This window comes from Hypanus sabinus, chromosome 13 (assembly GCF_030144855.1).
Source record: "Hypanus sabinus isolate sHypSab1 chromosome 13, sHypSab1.hap1, whole genome shotgun sequence".
Lineage (NCBI taxonomy): Eukaryota > Metazoa > Chordata > Chondrichthyes > Myliobatiformes > Dasyatidae > Hypanus > Hypanus sabinus.
Genome location: NC_082718.1, coordinates 93,388,105 through 93,409,622, shown reverse-complemented (window position 1 = coordinate 93,409,622; position 21,518 = coordinate 93,388,105). Strand labels below are relative to the sequence as shown.

The 21,518-nt window shown below is 45.0% G+C and overlaps 1 long non-coding RNA gene across 1 annotated transcript in view; it reads right to left on the bottom strand.

The window, feature by feature from the left end:
- The window catches only part of LOC132404162 (uncharacterized), a 115,641-nt gene that overhangs the window by 54,721 nt on the left and 39,402 nt on the right, over positions 1-21,518 (bottom strand). Inside the window, exon 4 of the long non-coding RNA XR_009515437.1 lies at positions 11,470-11,601. This is a non-coding gene — a long non-coding RNA (uncharacterized LOC132404162). The remainder of the gene's footprint in view (positions 1-11,469; positions 11,602-21,518) is intronic.

Below are 21,518 nucleotides of genomic sequence, written 5' to 3'. Positions count from 1 at the left end.
TCGAGAATGATGAAAGTGGTCGAAGTGATGAAGAAAGGCACTTTCATTATACAAGATCCAGCTTGACAGAGATGCAGTGATGAAACTCAGCACCATATACCTCTCCACATTCCCATTCCTCCTGCAGGACCTCTTCACCTTCCCATTCCTCGTGCAGGACCTCAACAGGAACTCTCCACATATAGCCTTTTCCTATCCCTGTCTTCCACGTCACAAGGGTAGACTCTATTCAACCACCTTCAGATTCCACTTACGTCCTAAAAAGCTGCCGCTGCTCACCCAATGGTTTCATGCCAACCTTAGGTCAGGAGCTCTGACTTCATCATAATGTCAGATTACCAATGGGATTGAGTCCTAGAAATTGATGCAACCATCTGGTCTGATTTTTCAGCATTCTGGTAAATACGGATTATCTTTAGAGGTTTTTTTTTCTCTGTAAATTGTTGCTCAAGCTTGTTCAAGCTATATATTGAACTTTGTAATGGCACTTTAGTCTTTACCTGAAAGACCACTCTGTCGGTTGGACATAAGAAGCATCAACGAAAATCTTGAGGAAAAGCAGCCCTCCTAACTGGTGTTCATTCCTAACCCTACAAAAACACTTCATTAATTTCAAATCTGAATAATAACTACCAGTCATATTTAATCGCAATTTTCCATTTAGTTCAAAATTCAAAGTTTAAAGTACATTTATTATCAAAGTACGAGTGTAGTATACATCCCTGAGATTTGTCTTCCCGCAGACAGCCACGAAACAACAAAAACTATGGAACCTGTTCAAAGAGAAACATCAAAACCCCAATGGGCAAAAACAAAGAACAAATCGCGCTAATGGGAAAAAGCGAGAGAAAAACACAGAATACAAAACGTCAAACCACAAAGTCATCACACAGTCCAGGATTGTTCTGTTCAGCTCAGTTCAGTTCAATCTAGCACTGTGTCATTAGAAGCAAAATTCCTCAAGAGTTTAAATTGGTTGTCACGTATCAAAGTGCATGTGTTTCAGTGTGTGAGATAACTAGTGTTATATTCAGTGTTTTATTGATCATGCAATCCCTACACCATCAGTTCTAAACACCTCCAAGTGCTGTTGATGTTTTCCAGTATTCGAGGATCTGGAAGACACAATGGTCTTTACAGGAACATCTTCACAAGATACTTTAGAAAAATCCATCAGACTGAATCCCTGTTTTCTGGAATATAACACTTACTGTAGATGGAAAACTTGAATGGTCTTCTGTGGATTGCAATCTGCTTATTTCAGACTGTAATCAAACCTGATGGTGAAGGAGACCTGTGCTAACCCTGTGTTGCTAATCAATGTACTATGTCTGATGTACTATGTAGAAGGTAGATTTGTGTAGGCAGCAAATCATACCCTCCCCACCAGACACACATTCTTTTTCTAACCTTTTACCTCTTCTCACCTGCCTATTACCTTCCCCTGGGTCGCCTCCTCCTTCCCTTTCTCCCAAGGACATCTTTCCCCTTCCTTCTCAGTCCTGAAGAACGGTCACGGCCCGAAACATCACTTCCATAGATGCTGCCTGGTGTGCCCAGTTCCTTCAGCATTCCGTCAGCGTTGCTTTGGATTTCCAGCATCTGCAGACTTCCTTGGGTTTAAATCTTTAAAATGCTTTAATGGGACAGTGGTTGCCTGACAGAAAGTCTCATGAGAGTGCTGGGGAAGTGGGCATCTTCCTGATATTATCATGATAACATAGCAAGGGTGCATTGCGAGGTGGGTGTTCTTTCCAATTCATAATTGTACAGCGTGCTGGAGTGATGGGGAAGCGGAGAATGATCCCTGATTTTCAGGGAATCTGCAAACTCTAAAGACTAACTCCCCTGCCCTTTAAGGGGCCAATATGCTTTTTCTGACAAGGAATACCAGAGTTGCAACACACGCAAAATGGTGGAGGAGCTCAGCAGGTCAGGCAGCATCTTTGGAAATGAATAAACGCTTGACATTTCCGTCTGAGATCCTTCCTCAGTTAATTCAAGCATGGACTGTTGACTGAAAACCGTTGCTGAGGACAGATAATGGTATTGTATAGTTTGGCATCTTTTTGGAACCAAAAATTGTATAGTTTTGGAATCAGCTTCCTGAGGCCTTCATTTGGTCAGTGTTGACCACGGATATTGCATTCTCACTGTCTAGATATGCAAGCCAGGGCAGTACAATAGAGAGAGCAAGATGTTGACTATGTCGCAAGCTTCCCCTCTCCACACAAGTGATGAACCCAGAGGAACGGCAGGGACTGATACAGTTTTGCACCAGAAAAACTAAACTCAACACAGGTCAGTCTTGAGGACTCGAGCTCCGGATTTTTCCCTCGGGGTTTACTCCCGAAGCCTCCCCCATGAGCAAGGAAGCAGAATTTTGAGATCAGAGTTTACCTTCTCCTAGATGAGCTGGTGAGCCCCACCTGCCCGAAAATCAGCTTCATGCACTCTAAATAATGTTTAGTGTAAACTCAGATTAATGCAAATACATGATTGAAAAAGGATCAGAAGTACGACCTGAATTTTGGACAGAATGAATGAAAAAGGTATTTTCATATTGAACTGTTGCAGAGGTAGCAGAGCTCAACAGTGGAGTTATCTTATCCACCAAGTGTGTTAATTGTATTAAGAATGATGTAAAATATAGACGAGTTTCCCTTCATTACAAATAATCCAGCACATCACCGTCCCTTTCAGACGTTCACTCATCGTTTGAAGCTGTTGCTCTCAGAGAGAGGTACATTTTGAAAGGATGAAGGTTTTATTCCTCCCTCCAATCGAGTACGCTGGTGGTAACAACAATCAACATCTCACACCAGTGCCATTTGAAGTTGCTTTGATATCTGAGCTGGACTATGAGTGAGCCACTTAAAACTTTTAACATATTTATGTTGTGCAGACCTTTCACTATCCTTTAGACAAGCCCATAAATATCATACACTCAGGCATTAGACATCTGACAACGCCTGAATATAAAGTGTGGGCTCTTGTTGCTAGATCATGAATGGTATAAACATTAATGTAACATTCAGAAATATGAAGTTTTTCTCAATTCTTGTTCAGTACTTGTGATCAGTCGTTATATCAACACAATTAAGCTGACATATAGGCAACGAAAGACCAGGTTTATTCTCAAATCAGAGCTGAAAAGACTCATATGTTAGAGAGCTGCAACAATCCAAGATTGTCACGTCGATTGTTCGACGTCACATGCACGTCGAAAAATGCAGTGAAAAGCGTCATTACCGTTAACAATCACCACATCTGTGGGTGTGCTGGGGGCTGCCCGCAAGTTTTCACCAAAAATTGCGGTGCTAACTTGGCATGTTCACAATGCTCAGCAGAACACAAACGACGAGCAACAACTGCAAAGCAAGCCACATTCCTCCCTCCCATCCACGCACATGCACAGTCCTTTAACCCTAGGACTGGCCTCTAGCTCCAGCCTTCAGCAGGCATGGACTTGGGTCTGCAGATACTGGGCTTCAACCTCCCCAGTGGAGTTGAAGAAATTCTCAGACTCGGCTCCAGTGAACGCGCCTCGTCTTCCTGACTCCAGATTTTCCCTCAGTCCTCAACCTTTGACTTCGATCCCAGGGCACGCCAGTCACCGAACGCTAGGCCTTGACGTGCAGAAATGCCAATGGCGGCAACCCATGCACAAGGCCTGAAACTTCAGTCTCACCAACTCACGGCCCAGGATGTCATGGGAACTCGTTCCTCCTGCCCACACAGAGCTCCAACCCTGAAACCTGTCAACAGCTTGCTGACCTGGGGGACTCCTCCTCCACACTCTGCTGGTCCAACATCTGACCATTGATGATTCCTAAAGCTAACAGAGGAATCGACATCTTCAACCCTCAACTCAAGATTACCACTGCTGTTAGTTACGCACGTGCAAGAACATTGCATCCCGAGAGGTATCGTGCTTTTCTGTGATGCACTCCAAAATCAGACAGCTGGGTAACACTGAGTCTAAATTTATACAAGAGAAATTATCACTTGGGCTTCAGAGGGCAAGGAATTCTGCCACAGATGACCCAGGAAGAAATTGGGAAGAAATTGGAAGCAACTTTCTGTAAACTCAGCATACAATATCTTTCACTAACAGCCACCTCAGATCTGTGAAATTAGTCAGCTGCATTATCTCTTCATATTCATTGTCACCTTAAATATGAAAGGATCCATGAAAAATTTGGCCAATGCTCAGGGACTGCCTAAGATCCACTTCAAACCAACATGACAGAAAGTTACGAATGGTGGCTGATTATAAATGTTTCTGCAGTTACTTCGCTTTCCTTGTAAAGCAGGAGGACCCATCCCGCCTGAATGACAATCATTAGGATGAATGTTTTCCTGTAATCTGATACGAATTTTTGAAAAAACTTAAGCAACTGTTATTTTTAGCTAAAGACTTTATGAGGTTTTAAACTTTCTTTTAGTCATAAAATGATAAAGGACAGGAAGAGGGGATTATGCCGTTGTGTCTGCACTGATTCAAGGAGAAAATTAGTTAGTCACACTCCAGGGTTCTTTCCCCAATTCTCTGGCAATGTTTTTCCATTAGAGTACACTGTATTTACAAAACCGTGCAGAAGTCTTAGAAACATGTCAAATAATTCTGCAAAGTGAAGATGCTTTCAAAAATAATGAAAAGTTTCAAAATATCAAAAAATACCATGAAGTGCAGTAGACAGTAAAAGAAACTAAATCAAGTCAATATTTGGTATGACCACCCTTTCCCTTTAAAACTGCATCAATTCTCTTATACTGTTGTGTAGTTTTGTAAGAAAAGTGGCTGGTAGGTTGTTCCTTGGAGAACTTGCCAATGTTCTGCAGACTTTGGCAGTCTCACTTGCTTCTGGCTCTCCAGGTAATTTTAGACTGCCTCAATAACATTGAGATCAAGGCTCTGTGGAGGCCATATCATCTGAAGCCAAATAAGACAGGGGTTTCAGACCATTTTAATACCACGGACCAATACTATTAAGCAAGGGGTCTATGGACCTCAGGCTGGGAACCCCTGGTATAAAAATCCAGGGTGCCTAAGACTTTTGGACAGTACTGTACAATTCACTGCTGAAGGCTTTCATTAGATCTCCATCAGGTTGCCCATTCCAAATTAAGGCCAAACGACATAGGAGCACAATTAGGCCATTCAGCCCATCGTATCTGCTCTGCCATTCAATCATTGCTAATTATCCCTCCCAATCCCATTCTCCTGTCTTCTCCCCATACCTTGGATGCGGGCGCCATGTCCGTGTAGTGATTAGCGTGTCACTATTACAGCTCAGGGCACTGGAGTTCGGAGTTCAGTTTCAATGTCACCTGTAAGGAGTTTGAACGTTCTCCCTGTGACCTCATGGGTTTCCTCTGGGTGTTCAGGTTTCCTCCCACAGTCCAAAGGTGTACCGTTTCTTAGGTTAATTGGTCATTTGTAACTTATCCTTGTGATTAGGCTAGTGTCAGATAGGTGGGTTGCTGGGCAGCACAGCTCACTGGCCCAGAAGAGCCTAATCCGCACTGTATCTCTAAATATAAATAAAATTAATTAATCAAGAATCTACCAAACTCCTGGAATATACCCAATGACTTGGCCTCCACAGCCATCCATGGCAATGAATTCCACAGATTCACCAGCCTCCGGATATGGAAACTCCTCCCCATTTCTATTCTAAAGGAACATCCCCCTATTCTACTCTAAGGCTGTGCCTTCTAGCCCTAGACTCCCCACTATAGAAGACATCTTCTCCACATCCACTATATCAGTCTTTCAACGTCTGATAGGTTTCAATGAGATTACTCTCATTCTTCTAAACTCTAGCAAATACAGGCCCAGAGCCTTCAAATGCTCCTCAATTCTAACCACTTTATGCATGGAATTTCTAGTCTTTCTCCTCCAGCTCCTATGCTAACCATCCCAGTCCATGCCCTCTTTTCATGAACTGCTCCAGTCACTGAAGATGCCTCACCCTACCCATTCCAAACCTCTCCATCAAATCGCTACAGGATAATTCCAGCTCCATCCAATTCCATGGGGGAAAGCATCTGATTCCATTCACTCAACTGAAGCTCCCAGCTAAACATTGCTCCATTAAATTAGGATGTCCCAAGCTGGATCCAATACTCCAGACAGAGAAGCTCAAGCTTTTTTGTTTTTCGAGGTTAATGTGAATCAATTAAATGAATGAATGGGTAACACAAGTTGTTAGTGGCATAGAAAGTAGAGGCACTGTCTCACAACTACAGTCTGTGCGGAGCGGAACGTGAAGGGTTTTCTCCGAGTGCTCCAGTTCCCTCACACATGTAGCCTATTGATCATTGTGAATTGCCCCTTGTGTGTGAGGGCTGCACAGTAGTATGGTGGTTAGCATAATGATTTACAGTGCTGGCAACCCAGGTTCAATTCCCGCCACTGCCTTTGTACGTTCTCCCTGTGACCGCGTGGCTTCCCTTCTGGATGCTCCAGAGTCCAAAGGTGTAATCAGTCAAGTCCAGTCAAGTCAAGTCACATTTATTGTCACTTTGACCATAACTGCTGGTACAGTGCATAGTGAAAATGAGACAACGTTTTTCAGGACCATGGTGTTACATGACACAGTACAAAAACTAGACTGAACTATGTAATAAAAAAAACAACACAGAGAAAGCTACACTAGATTACAGACCTACCCAGGACTGCATAAAGTGCACAAAACAGTGCAGGAATTACAATAAATAATAAACAGGACAGTAGGCAAGGTGTCAGTCCAGGCTCTGGGTATTGAGGAGTCTGATAGCTTGGGGGAAGAAACTGTTACATAGTTTGGTTGTGAGAGCCAGAATGCTTTGGTGCCTTTTCCCAGAAGGCAGGAGGGAGAAGAGATTATATGAGGGGTGCATGGGGTCCTTCATAATGCTGTTTCCTTTGCAGATACAGCGTGTAGTAGGCTAGGATTAAATCAGGGGATTGCTGGGTTCAAAAAGCCAAAAGGGCCTATTCCGTACTGTATCTCAATGAAATAAATGGGATTAGTGTAGTATAAATGGGTGCTTGGTATTTGTCATGAACTCTGTGAGGATCCTGTTTCTGTGTGTATGATTCCATGATTATGAGAAGTAAAATATCATTGGGATAGGAAAGGAAAGGAAACTTGAGGGGCAACTTTTTTACACAAAGGGTAGTTTTGATTTGGAATGAGCCTATGGAGGAATTAGTTGAACCAGCTACAATAATAACTTTTAAAAGACAATTGGACGGGTACATATAGACAAAAGAGTTAGAAAGTTATGAGCTAAAAGCTGGTAAGTGGGACCAGCTTGGATGGACCAGCCTGTTTACGTGCTGAATGAACAGTCGCCTGCTGCAAGCTGTGGCAAGTGTCCCAGTAAACCCCTGCCCTCAATCACCCGCTGCGGCAGGACGCTGGTGGAAGGAAGGTCTACATTCCCATTTCATTTTCCTCCGAGCTGCTCTCCGTCTCTCTTTTCCCAGGAGCAAACAGGTAAACAGTGGGAGGAAGGCCAAGATAGCAACACATGGACGAATAGAGTTGTGTTTAATAGCATTATCTGTCTCTCTCTCACTAATCATTCATCGTCTGCAAGTTTCAGACTCAGCTCATGCTGTGAGTCAGTAGCTGATCAGATCTTACTTCATGCATGACTCCTGCTACCTTTACCCCATATTAATATTGCATCTTAATTTATCCAGACTCACCACCAATATCTAATGACCCTCAAAAGATGCCAGGCTGGGATGCTGCCATAACTGGAGATCATTCTTTAGAGCCAATACTTAGCTAAGTTACCACACACAAACTTGTGAAAATGTTGAAAGTCAATAGAAGGCAGCAAGAAAACTGAGCCGTATGGTTATTTACCTTAATCTGGAGGTTTAAGTTACTGGAATTTATAAACAACTGGCATATCCCCTTGTATTTAATTTCGGCAATGAAGTGATCATTTGCTCCAGTACAATAAAAGGGATTAGTTCTTTGTGCGCAGGGCTTTTTAGTTTCTAGCGATAAGGAAGCGATTAAAAGCAGCAAGGGCAGACTGAAATAAACAAGTTCTTTAGTAAAGATATCAGAACTAAATTCGATAGCCTCCAGAAATGGCATGGGGCTTGCAATACACAATTAATCCTGGCCTGTCGATTGTAATGCAGGCACTGTGCCAATTTTATACTGCCTGCTCCCTTCAATGATTTCAAAGTCCTACCGGCACAAATCTCACTGTCAATTGTCTGGTTGTATCAGGAGCACTGGTACTGCGAGAGTTTACCTCCAGTTAACGCTAACTTGTTGAAGGGTTGGCAATGATTTATAAAGAGGCTGGGCATTGTGGTTGGAGCAGGGGATGGCCGTCGTACTGGGAAACATTGGTACAGGAGAAACATAGAAACATAGAAATCCACAGTGCATTTTAGGCCTTTCGGCCCACAATGTTGCACCGACCATGTAGCTTATTCTAGAAACAGCCTGGAATTTCCCTACCACATAGAGAAAGAATGCTTTGAGTCAGAATCAGAATTAGGTTTATTATCACTGTCATCTATGATATGAAATATGCCATTTGTAGCAGTAGTACAGTGCAAAGATATAAAGCTACTATTAATCACAAAATAAATAAATAGCACAATAGAAGGAACAATTATTTATTTACTTATTTATTGAGATACAGAGCAGAATAGGCCCTTATAGCCATTCAAGTCTCAGTTTACAATGACCATTTAACCTGCCAACCAGTACACCTTTGGACTGTGGGAGGAAACCGAAGCATCAACAGGAAACATGCACCGTGACAGGGAGAACATACAGGCAGCAGCGGGATTTGAACTTGGATCGCCAGTGCTGTAATCCAGTGTGCTAACCGCTATGCTACTTTGCCATGATATTGATCATGGATCATGATCATCCATGGACCATTTAGAAACCTGATGGCAGAGGGGAAGACTCTTTTTCTGAGTCATTTAGTGTAGGTCTTCAGGCCCCTGTACCTCCTCCCTGATGGTAGTAACAAGAAGAGGACATGTCGTGAGTGGAGAGGGTCCATAATGATGGATATTCCTTCTTGAGGCACTGCTTCTTGAAGATGTCTTTGATGGCCGGGAGACTTGTGCCAGTGATGGAACTGGCTGAATCTCAAACCCTCTGCATTCTCTTATGATCTGATGTATTGGAGGCTCAAGGTCATAGGGGTCTTAGCTCAAGGTCAGGATGTGCTCCACCTGTAGACATTGGTAAGAGTATTTGCTGACATACCAAATCTCCTCAAACTTCGATTGATGTGTAGCCATTGGTGATTTATTTCATGACTCTGTTGGCCCAGGACAGATCCTCTGAAATGTTGATAACCATGACCTTCAAGCTGCTCACTCTTTCCACCCCTGAACCCTCATTGAGGACTGATATGTGTTCCCTCAACCGCCCATGCTGAAGTCCACAATCAATTCCTTGATCTTGCTGATGTTGAGTGCAAAGTTGTTGGTGCGACACTTCTCAGCTCGTCAATATATCTCACTCCTGTACACCTCCTCATCGGTATGTGAGATTCTGCCAATGACAGTGGCGTCATTAGTGAACTTATAGATGGCATATGAGCTGCGCTTAGCCACACAGACATGAGTGTAGAGGCAGTAGAGCTGTGGACTCAGCTCATATTCTTGAGGTGTGTCAGTGTTAATTGTCGGCATAGAGGAGATGTTATCACCGATCCGTGCTGACTGTGATTTCCCAATGAGGAAGTCACGGATCCAGTTGTAGAGGGAAGTACAGCGGCCCAGTTTGAAACTTGTTGCCTGGTACTGAGGGAATGATCGCTTTGAATGCAGCACTGTAATCAATAACAGCAGCCTGAGATAGGTGTTGTTGGTGTCCAGGTGGTCCGAAGCCAAATGAAGATCCAATGAGATTGCACCTGCTGTAGACCTGTTGTGGCAGCAGGCAAACTGTAGCCGGTCCAGGTTCACCTGCCATCCCAGAAGCCTCTACGTCCAGCACATAATCCTCTATAACTTTCATCATCTCTGACGGGATCCCACCTCCAACCACATCTTTTCCCTCCCTCCACTTCCTGCTTTCTGTAGGGGTCACTCCTTGTACCCCTCTTGTCCACTCGTTCCCTCCCAACGCTCTTCCTCCTGGTACTTATCCTTGCAAGCAGAACAAGTGCCACACCTGCCACTGTACCTCCTCCCTCACTACCATGCAGGACCCCAAACAGTCCTTCCAGGTGAGGTGACACTTCACCTGCATGTTTGACGGTGGGGGGGTGGGGTTATCTATTGTATCCAGTCCTTTCGGTGGTGCCTCCTGTATATCGGTCAGACCCGGCGTAGATTGGGAGACAGCTTTGCCAAGCACCTGCACTCCATCCATCAGAAAAAGCAGGACCTCCTGGTGGCCACCTATTTCAATTCTACTTCCCATTTCTGTTCTGACATGCTGTGATGAGGTCACGCTCCAGCTGAGGCACAGCACCTTATATTCCATTTGGGTAGCTTCCAACCTGATGGCATGAACATCGATTTCTCAAAATTCCAGTAAATTGCCCCACCCCCCTTCACCATTCCCATACCCATTTCCCTCTCACTTCATCTCCTTACCTGCTCATCACCTCCCTGTGGCGCTCCTCCCCCTTCCCTTTCTTCCATGGTCTTCTACCCTCTCCTATCAGATTCCCCTTCTCCAGCTCTTTATCTCTTTCATGGATCAGCTTCCCAGCTCTTTATTTCACCCTTCTCCCAGCTTCCCCTATTACCTACTGCCTTGTACCTCTTCCTCCCCTCGTTCCACCTTCTTACTCTGACTTCTCACAATTTTTTTTCCAGTCCTGATGAAGGATCTTGGACTGAAATGCCAACTGGTTACCCTTTTCCATAGAAGCTGCCTGGCCTGCTGAGTTCCTCCAGCAATTTGCATGTGTTGCTCGGATTTCCAGCATCTGCAGATTTTCCTTTGTTTAGGCCTAGGTCCTTGCTTAGACAAGAGTTAATTCTAACCATGGCCACTGCGCCACGGGAGATGTGAATGTCACCTGTCACAGCTGCTGAGGCAGCTCACTCTGCTTTTCTTGAACAACGTATGAACACCTTCTGAAGCAGGTGAGGTCCTCAGAGAGGAGCAGTCAGAGGTTGAAGATGTCCATGAATACTCCAGCCAATTGATCGACACGGGCTTTCAGTACCCAGCTACGTACACCTTTACGTCTTTGTGGTGGTGCAAGAGAGAAGGTACAACCTAAGAGAAAGTCCAGAAGACACCAAGTCTTCGCAGTGTCACCAAGTCTTCCAGAAGACATTGGAAGACAATGGTTTCAGGTAACTATGGAGCTAAATACCAGTAGTCTGATACCTCAGACCTTCACATATAGCCACCAGAAGTTCAGCAGCTGCACATGACTAACCAAAGTAATTGAATTCACTCTCAAATGTCATTTCTTCCCAATTATACTGCTAACCACTGTTATTGGTCAACTCACCGTACCAGGGTAACCAATTTGCTACTGGAAGCTGTTCAATGTGAGGCTTTGCCAACTCTGAAGTTAATCCAAAAAGCTGCATGTGCTGGGAACCTCAAACAAAAGCGGAGCATTCAGTCCAGCAGGCAGCATCTGTGGAAAGAAAAACAGGGTCATTGCTTCAGATGCTTAGATCAATCAGACATCACTTCCAACTTATATGGACGGGCTACATAACTCCTTCGCTCTGCTCACTCCACTTCCGACTCCATCTCAAACAAGTTCTAACCACTTCCCCTCAAACATACCAGCACACAGTGGATGTGATTCACTAATTTAAGGAAGTTTTATCCAAAAAACAGGGCCTGATGGTCACTGTTTTTTTTTCAGTTGCACCCAATTCATTCTTCTCCATTTTAATTCATTAACTGTTGGTGTAATGTGTGTGATGCTTAGGATGGACACAAATTTCACTGTTGTTTTATGCTGTGAAATATTTTCAGGGTACAATTACATTGTCTCTCACAAAGTTTTATTTCTTTAAAATCAAAGAGAAATAACACCAAAGCATAAGAAAGGTGCATAAAATCTTCTCGGGCTTCCAGCCGGGTCCAAGTATCAATGTTAACTGATATTTTGATGTCAAACTCTGCCATCTTAATTAGGGATGATGCCTAGGCATGTCTAGTCCAGTAGCGTATATATGGAACTCCTGTCGTCCATACTCCCTGAACGGTCAGTCCTCAACCAATCAGGTTTCTTCTGTCTCACCTTGTTGAAGACTAAACAATCAGAAGGAACAGATGACGAGAGTGTAAATACCACTGGACTAGACATGCCTAGGCATCATCACTGATGAAGATGGCAAATTCTGTCACTGAAACATTGGTTAAAGTCGACACCTGGACCCAGCTGGATGCCAGAGAAGATTTTATGCATCATATGTGCCGGGAAAGCACTTGATCCTTTTTCAAAAGAAAGTGTGTTTTCCTCAGGTCTTCAAAAGGTGGATAAAGAGTTCGTGTTCTTAGTTGAGGAAATAACTGAAAAGCACAAGCTGAATGTGTGATTCCAAAAATGCAGTTTTATTTGTGGCAATAGGTAGTGGAAATAGTGATGTTAAAGAGAAGATCAACAGTGCTGAGCCTACTGCTTTTCAAGTAGACAGCAACAGTCTTGACTGATTAAATGTGAAAAGATTCAAGATTCCAGCTTTGATGGGCATAGGTGTTGTGAAAAATGGCTGAATCTTCCTTGACGACTATCCCTATCTAGTGATGATGCATGAGCTTTTTGTCAAAGGATGCACTTTGGTGCACAGTTCGGGAATCGCTGGAGCTTTACAACTCTCTCTATTTTGTGTTTTGAGCCTTTCCAGGTTGAAAGTAATTTTGTTTTATTACCAGCACAGTTGCATTGGAAGTATCACTTCAGCTTCTTTCTTGCCGGTCCACTGTGTCAGCCCACACCAGCTTGCTTTCCATTATCTTAGGTGCCAAGCTAGAAACTAGTCTTCCATCACTAGCATAAAACAATCAAGTGAACTCAATAGAACTGAACGTTGTGAGGGTTATGAGACGCGGGACAATCACTGTAGCATCATTTTGTGCTCATGACAGAACTGGCAAGTGTTAGAATTTAAACCAATTCTAAGCAAGAGAGAGAAGCAGAAAATAGGAAGGAACAAGATGAAGTGTAAAAAAAAAGGAACAGGAGTATGCCAGGTTCTATCATTCAATAGAATCTGCCTGTTCACGTCAGCTCCACTTTCCATGACTCTATTTACAAAGACCTGCCTGTCTCAGTCGTGAATGCACTTAATGAAAGCCTTAGCACCCACTGCTCTCTTGTGTAGAAAACCCCAAGAATTCTCAGTCCTTTCAGTTAAGGAATTCCCAGTTACCACCATCATAAATGAACATCTCTTTATCATGAGACAATCAGCAGGTTGAGATACCCCACAAGGGGAACATCCCTCAGCATTCATCTTGCCAACTGTCCTCAAAATCCATGTTTCATTAAAATTACCTCTCATTGTTCCAGAGTATAACGTGGGAGGGCAGGTTCAAGGATCCAATGAGTGACACAGACTTTAAAATGGGTGTGTGAGGTATTTATTTAACAAACAAACAGCGACACACTAAATCTGGTATCTAGCTAAACAAGTATTCGTCTAAGCTACCCAAAACCACTACACAATACATTCCGTCACCTTTAACTGAACGGATACTCTGCTAAGCCTCCTCGATTTATAAAACCCAAAAAGTAACCATGCTATGAATAACTAAACAAACCATGGGAGGGCCTGTCTATGTCTGCAATGCTCTCTCTCAATGGACCTTCAGGACTGGTCATGTGGGTAGCAAGAAAGAAAGAGGGCAAACCCTCTGCACGTGCTACCTTTTATACCCCTAGAGTTCTCGGAACTAGAGATGGGCTTCATTACGCCCAAAAGCCAACCAACTGGAAAAGAGCATTGCAAACTTTAAATGGACCAGTCAGCATGATGGAAGTGGCTTTTGAACAGAATAAACCACTTCCCCAGAGGAAATAAAGCCTATTTATCCAGAATGCCTAATCTCTCAAAATAGGGCTACCCTTTCACCGGGAATTAATCCAGTGAAGCTCCACCACACTACATATGAGATAAGAATATCCTTTCCCTAAATAAATGTCAGCCTTGCACATGCAGGCTCTTCCCAGTCTCCACCCAGCTAACAGGAGTCACCTGCTACTTCTTTCCAACTCATCACCGGCAGCCTATTTAAACCCAGCTCTCATCCATAGTCCTTGTTCTGCCCCGATTATGAACTTGTGTGCTCTGATTCATTCTCAGTCTGGACATCTATTGAAACAGATGCTTCAAACTGCAGGGCAGATAATCTTCCTGAGAATGGACAACATCTGTTGTGCATACATTTCATATAGGTCCTGCCCACGTTGGGGGTCAAAGGAAATGAGGTGGCAGGCATTCTTGCAAAACAATCTCTTAAAATTAAAGATATAAATGTAGTGGTGCCTTTGCATGAAAGGGAGATGAAAGCCATAAACACCATGGCAACAGAGTTGAGATAAGGGAAAGAAAGGACAGCATTTATATAAAATTTGGATGGTGGAAACCGACTAAAAGGAAAGACGAAATTGCACATACATGTTTATGTACTGGGCATACTAGATTGAATAATTGCTGCTCAGAATTAATATGCATGATACTGGCATCTGTATGGAGTGCACTTACCAAGAGATGGTTCACCATGTACTGTTTGAATGCAGTTCCTATGTGGTGCAAAGGAAACATCTAATTGCTAAATTGACATCATTGACGTAGACAGAGTTTAACAAGGAAAGTTTATCAGGATATCCCTGCTCTCGTAACGTAAATAAGTGTTTATTGACTTTCTGAAAAGCAGTAGACTTGTTGATATATATTGAAATTTATTTTTGGTGTGTGTGGGGGAATTTAGTGTGTCTTTGCTCCACATTCCAACTCAGTAGGTGATGGTAATGCACCTTATATGTTGGTCTGCCAACTGCTGTTAAATGGTACAAGTTAAAGGAACAGTCCTTGTTCACTCGTTGTGCCAGCCAGCCTCAACCAGTTGCTCCTAGCCTTCAGATACCTTGTTGCCCTCTCATGTATAGTACTATCCTCTCTTAGTTTGTGGCCCCCTGGGGTTTGTTAACTTGCAGTTTATTATTAAAGTTATTGCTCACTGGTAAATTGTCTCCTCTGCTCTGCATTTGGGTTATGCCTCCTCTACATTTCATGACAGGATGAGTGAACCATCGGTTGATCGGAGTATGCTCGCCTAAAGGAAGTCATCCACCAGCATAAACACACAATCCAGAAGCAACAGAGCAGGAAATAGGGAGCTGCTCAGTACAAATGGGCCTTGGAGGAGTGGAGACATTGGCCAATGGGGAACATAGAGTCCTTCCTGATCTGGACCAGCCACCAGAACCTCATATCCATTTCCAGACCTGTCAACTCCACCCACGTCAGGCTTGCTGGGTCCTCTTCTTTGAGCACCTCAACATCGTTATCGCCTACCTACCTGGCTCCAGGAACATTACGATGGGTGCCCTATCATGAGATCTATTTGAAATGGAGATTGATCCTCAGCCCATCATTCCGTCTTCCCAGATCCTCACCCCGATCATCTGGAAGCTTGAGAAATAGATTGGCGGGGACTTACAGCACGAGCTGCTCCAGTAACACACTGGCAGCTGTGCACACTGAAGCACTCTAGTGGGCCCATTCCTCACCCCTCTCCTGGCATCCAGGAGCATGATGGACTCTGGGTTTTCTGCAACACCAATTCTGTTGGCTCACCATGATCGCAGATGTACATCAGTTCATCGCTGTCTGCCCTCAATGTGCTTGGTCCAATTCCTCCAAACAATCCCTGTGGGCTCCTTCAGCCCCTACAGGTCCATCGGCATCTGTTATCCACCCTCATCATGGATTTCATCATGACTTTGCCATCTTCCAGTGGGGCCATGCTGATCACTTCAGTGGTGGACCAGTTCTCCAAGGTGGCCCACTTCATTGGCCCCTCAAACTCCCTCCAGCTGTCGAGACGGCGGACCTGTTTCTCCCCAATGTGTAGTTCACCTCCACGTTTCCCTCCAAACGTTGAGCCAGACCGGGGCCCACAATTCATCTCCCACTTCCAACGAGCCTCTGCTCCCTCCTCCACACCTCAGTGTGTTTGTCCTCTGGCCATTGTCCACGCACAACGGTCAGCCGGGAAGAGCCAATCAGCAAGTGTAGAAGTTTCTGCGATGCTTCACCAATTTTTAACCCTTCCACATGGAGGAAATGTCTGCAATGGGCTGATCTGTCCCACAACGTACACACCTCCTCTGCCATAGGTATGTCACCCTTTGAAGTGTTTCATGGCTGCCAACCCCTGTGTTCTCCCCAGAGGAGCCAATGATGGAGCTCCTCGTCCATCAGGATCCTGGTTCACCACTGCTAGAATGCTTGAAAGAGGACCATCCTAGCTGCCAAGCGTGCCTATTGCCACCAGGCCAACTACCAGCAGCACCCAGCCAGATGTCTGGCTATCCACCTGCGGTCTTTCCCTGCACACTGGCACCCACGAGATCTTGCCTCTGTTCATCGGTCCCTTCAAGGTCACCCATCGCATCCATCCAGTCACTTACGGTCTCCGGCTGCCACCGTAGCCCAGACTCACGTCCTGCCTCAAGTCTGTTGCTGCGGGCCACCCAACCCACCTGAACCTGCGTCTCCGGCACCTCGGATGGTGAAAGGTGGTCCAGTGTACACCGTTCATCAGTTGATGGATTCATGCCCTTGTGGATGGGGTGCACAGTACCTGATTGACTAAGAAGGGTACAGCCTGGTGAAGAGGTCTTGGATGGGACCTGGTTTCACCTTGAATCCATCAGTCGCTGAAGAGTTCCACCAGACCCATCCCTATCGATTCCAGCCTTCATGTGCTGTCTGTAGTGTGTGAGGTGGGTCCTGGCACCTCCCAGCTAATAGGAGTCACTTGCCACTCATTTCCACCTCATCACCTGCAGCCTATTATAACCCAGCTCTCACCCAGAGTCTTTGCTCACCCATTGAATCAGCCAGCCTCCAGTTACCTTGCTGCCTCTTCATGCTAAGTATCCATTCCCTCTTGTCTTGTGGCTTGGGATTCTGTAGTTTATTATTAAAGTGGTCATCCACTCCTAAATCGTCTCCACAGCTCTGTGTTTGGGTAAAGCCTCCTCTACATTTCCTGACATGTGGAGCCAAATTCACCAGAAAGAAGGAAAAAACATTTGTCATGGTTTGATGATTTTATCCAAGCTGGCAACAACATTCCAATTCCATGAGCTCAATAGCTCAGGTCTTTGTAGCAGTTTCAGAATTTCAAGCAAAGGGCACAAATCTAGGCAATAACTGGGAAAACGAAGTACAAGGGGTAGAAGGAAAGGGCATATCTGAAAGCAAGCAATTGATAAACCTGTTCACTTTAGGAAGATGTGTCATCTACAAACAACTTGTTTATTATTATCAAGCCAGCAACATAGGAAAGCATCCCATGTGGAGAATTGCCGTGAGACAGCAACTGAGCCAAAGGAGATGTCAGGAAGAGAGTCAAAAGTTTGCAATCCTTACTTTCAGAGATTGAGTTGTACTAAAGAGGGTGACAGCGATGGAAGAATGTGAAAGGCAGGCATTCAGGGAAAATATTTGTAGACACAGAACACTGTAGATAGTCATCAAGAGCAAAGAGGAAACTGAGGGAGGGTCAGAGATTGGAGTCCCATGCATTGTAAAGCTGTGATTGAAAGAGGCTGTTGTGAGGGGATGCAGGGGAAGGCAGTTTAGGGGGCAGAGTTGGTAGCAGAGGGGGTGGGTTGAATCACTATTCACAAGCCACTCAGCTTAAAATGTCGACTTGTTTATTCCTCTCCACAGATAAGGGGTTCCCAAGCTTTTTCATGCCATGGACCGATACCGTTAAGCAAGGGGTCTGTGGATCCAGGTTGGGAACCCCAGCATAGATGCTGCCTGCTCTGATGAGTTTTTGTGTGTGTGTGTGTGTGTGTTGCTCAGAACTCTCCATTTGCTAGATTTGCCATACAAGTCCGCAAGCATAGGTAAGGCATGAAGGGGGAAGGAAGGACTGGGAAGTGGGAGTGTCAGCGGGGCATGCCGAAATAAAGCATACATTAAGCGTGAGGAGCTGAGACACAAGAGGGTGCCGATGCTGGAATCTGGATCAACAAGCGTCCTGCTGGAGGAACTCAGCGGGACAAGCGGGTTCTGACAGACGAAAGGAATCGTCAACGTTACTTGCATCAGGATGAAGAGCGTTGACAAGTCTCTCACTGATGTTGCATCCTAGGGGACTGGGGTTATTAGGCGTTTCAGGTCTTTCAACGTAAGGCAACCTCGCCCACGCGACCCAGCCAGGTTTGACCAGGCCCTGCCATGTGTCCCAGCACACCTCTTGTTTGCCACGGCTGAAAACGTGGCAGGAGAGGCGGGATTCAAAGCAGGCTGAAGCGCAGGGAGATGAGGCTTCCTCTTCCGAGCATCTTGTTGGTGAGTGTACAGTCATTCTAAAGTAAGATTGATCATCTCAGGGCAAGGCTGCTGTATCAGAGGCAGATCTCAGTTGTTCGTTACATTGAGACTCGGTTAACAGTAAACACGTCAGACCCAGCTATCTGACCAGAACGTTTCACAGTTGTCAGAATGGATTGAACCTCGAATTCTGGTAAGAAAAGAGGAGGCAGCCTGTGGTTTTTAGTCATTTCTCATTGGTGCATGGATGTTGGGGTTATGTCAGCTTCTTGTTCCCCTGACTTATAACAACTAATGATTAAATTCTGACTGCCTCGGGAGTTCTTGTCTGTGATCCTGACCATAATTGACATACCACCAAGTTGCCGATTATAAGAAAGCACTCGCAAAAGTGTACAATATCGTCTGTAACCAAGAATGGCCCATCCCAACACATTTCAAATGAGAGTCGGTGACTTTAACCAGGCCTGTTTGAGAAAAACCCTGCCCGGTTATCACTAGCACGTAACCTGTTGCACCAGAGGTCCCAACCAACTAGACCACTGCTACACTACGATAAGAAATGCCTATCATTCTTTACCGAGCCACATTTCAGCAAGTCAGATCAATTGGCTGTATTCTTACCACCTGCGTACAGACAGCGCCTAAAGAGCAAGCCTCCAGTGATCAAGACAACTAAGGGTGGTTGCAGGAGGCGGAGGAACTTGAATCAATGGACTGGGCCATATCGAAGAACTCATCTGAGGACCTGAACGACTACACCAGGGTCGTTACAGACTTCATTAAAACAACTGCGGATGAGTGTGTCCCCACAACATTGTTCAGAGTTTTCCCCAATCAGAAGCCCTAGATTAACCATGAAATTTGGAACCAGTTGAGAGCCTGATCAAAGGCATTCAAGAATACTACAAGAGGTGTAGGTATGATCTCCCGAAAGCCATCCCTCAGGTAAAGTTTAGACTAGACTGGACTCAACGAGGGATGCTCAGCAGCTGTGGCGGGGTTTGAATGCCATAATCTCCTACTAAGTTATATCTTGCAACATCGGAGACAGGAGAGCTTCACTTCCGGATGAGCTCAATGCCTTCTGTGCTTGCCTTGACACAAGAACAGGGAGGAACCATTGCGTACCACCATGTCTCCTGATGATCCTTTGGTCTCGGTATCTGAAAATGACGTGCAGGCTGCCTTCAAGAGAGTGAATGCAGGGAAAGCATCCAGTCCAGACGGACTACCTGGCTGAGTACTGAAGACCTGTGCTGACCAACTGGCTGGTGTATTCATGGATATCTTCAAACTCTTGCTCCGGCAGTGTGTGGTACCCACCTGCTTCAATTGTACCGGTGCCCAAGAAGAGCCTGGTAACCTGTCTAAGTGACTATCCCCCAGAGGCACCTACATCCACGTGATGAAGCGTTTTGAGTGGCTGGTGTTGAAACACATCAGCTCCTGTCTGAGTGGTGACTTGGACCCACTCCAATTCGCTTACTGTAGCAACAGGTCTACACCAGATGCCATCTGGTTGGCTCTTCACACAACCCTGGAACATCTGGACAGCAAAGCTGGAAACATCAGGATGCTCTTTATAGATCACAGCTCGGCATTTAAACACAGCCTCTCAAAGCTAATCAGTAAACTCCAAGACCTGGGCCTCAGTCCCCCTTGTGCAATTGGGTCCTGGATTTCCTCACTTGTAGACCCCGTCAGTTCAAATTGGCAAAAAGTCCAACTCCAACGCCATATACAATTTTGCTGATGACACCACTATTGTGGACCATATCATAGATGGTAATGAATCAGCATACAGGAGGGAGATTGAAAACTCGGCTGAGTGGTGTAATAACAACAACCTCTCACTCAATGTCAATAAGACAAAGGGACTGATTGTTGACTTCAGGAAAGGGAAACCAGAGGCCCATGAGCTAGTAATCATTGGAGAATCAGAGTGGAGAGGGTCAGTAACTTTAAATTCCTGACTGTCATTATCTCAGAGGACCATCATATAAATGTAATTGCAAAAAAAGCACACCAGCGCCTCTACTTCCTCAGGAGTCAGCGGAGGAGTCACATGTCATTGAAAACTTTGGCAAACTTCTAAGATGTGTAGTGGAAAGTGTGCTGACTGGCTGCATTATGGCCTGGTATGGGAACACCAATGCCTTTGAATGGAAAATCCTACAAAGGATAATGGATTTAGCCCAGTACATCTTGAGAAAAACTCTCCCAACCATTGAGCTTGCTACATGAAACATTGCTGTAGAAAAGCAGCATCCATCAAAGATCCTCACCACCCAGGCCACGCTCTTTCATGCTGCTGCCATCAGGTAGAAGATACAAGAGCCTCAGGGCTCGCACCACCAGGTTCAAGAACAGTTACTACCCCTCAACCATCAGGCTCTTGAACAAAAGGGGATAACTGGACTCATTTCAGGACTCTTCTCTCATTATTTCATGCTTGTTATTTATTTATATCTGTATTTGCACAGTTCATTTAGTTTATAGTTCCTGATGTTTACAGTTACAGTTCTATAGATTTGCTAAGTATGCCCATGGAAAAAGAATGTCAGGGTTGTACGTGGTGACATGTACGTACTCTAATAAATTTTACTTTTGAACACGGGTCTCACCTCGTGATCCACAGCCATCTGGAGGCTCACTCAGCAGCTTCTCCACAGGTCCTGATGGCTCTTTTCTTTGCAGCCCCTCAATGCAAGGAGAGAGCTGGTTCTGCACAGCGAGCAGCGGGCAAAACCTCATCACCCTGCCTCTGTAGACTCACATCGTGCCCTCCACCCGTCTCTGGCACCGCTCCACCAGCTCTTGGTACTTGGCTTTCTTACACTCAAACACCTCCTCAATCCGGTCTTCCCAAGGCACTGTCAGTTCTGCCACGACCACCTGCTTGGAGGTTTCTGACAGAATGATCATGTCGGGCCTCAGTGATGAAGATGTGAGGAAGTCAGGGAACTTTAAGTGCTTGCCAAGGTCGACTTTCAGCAAAGGTGCTGAATGAGAGGTT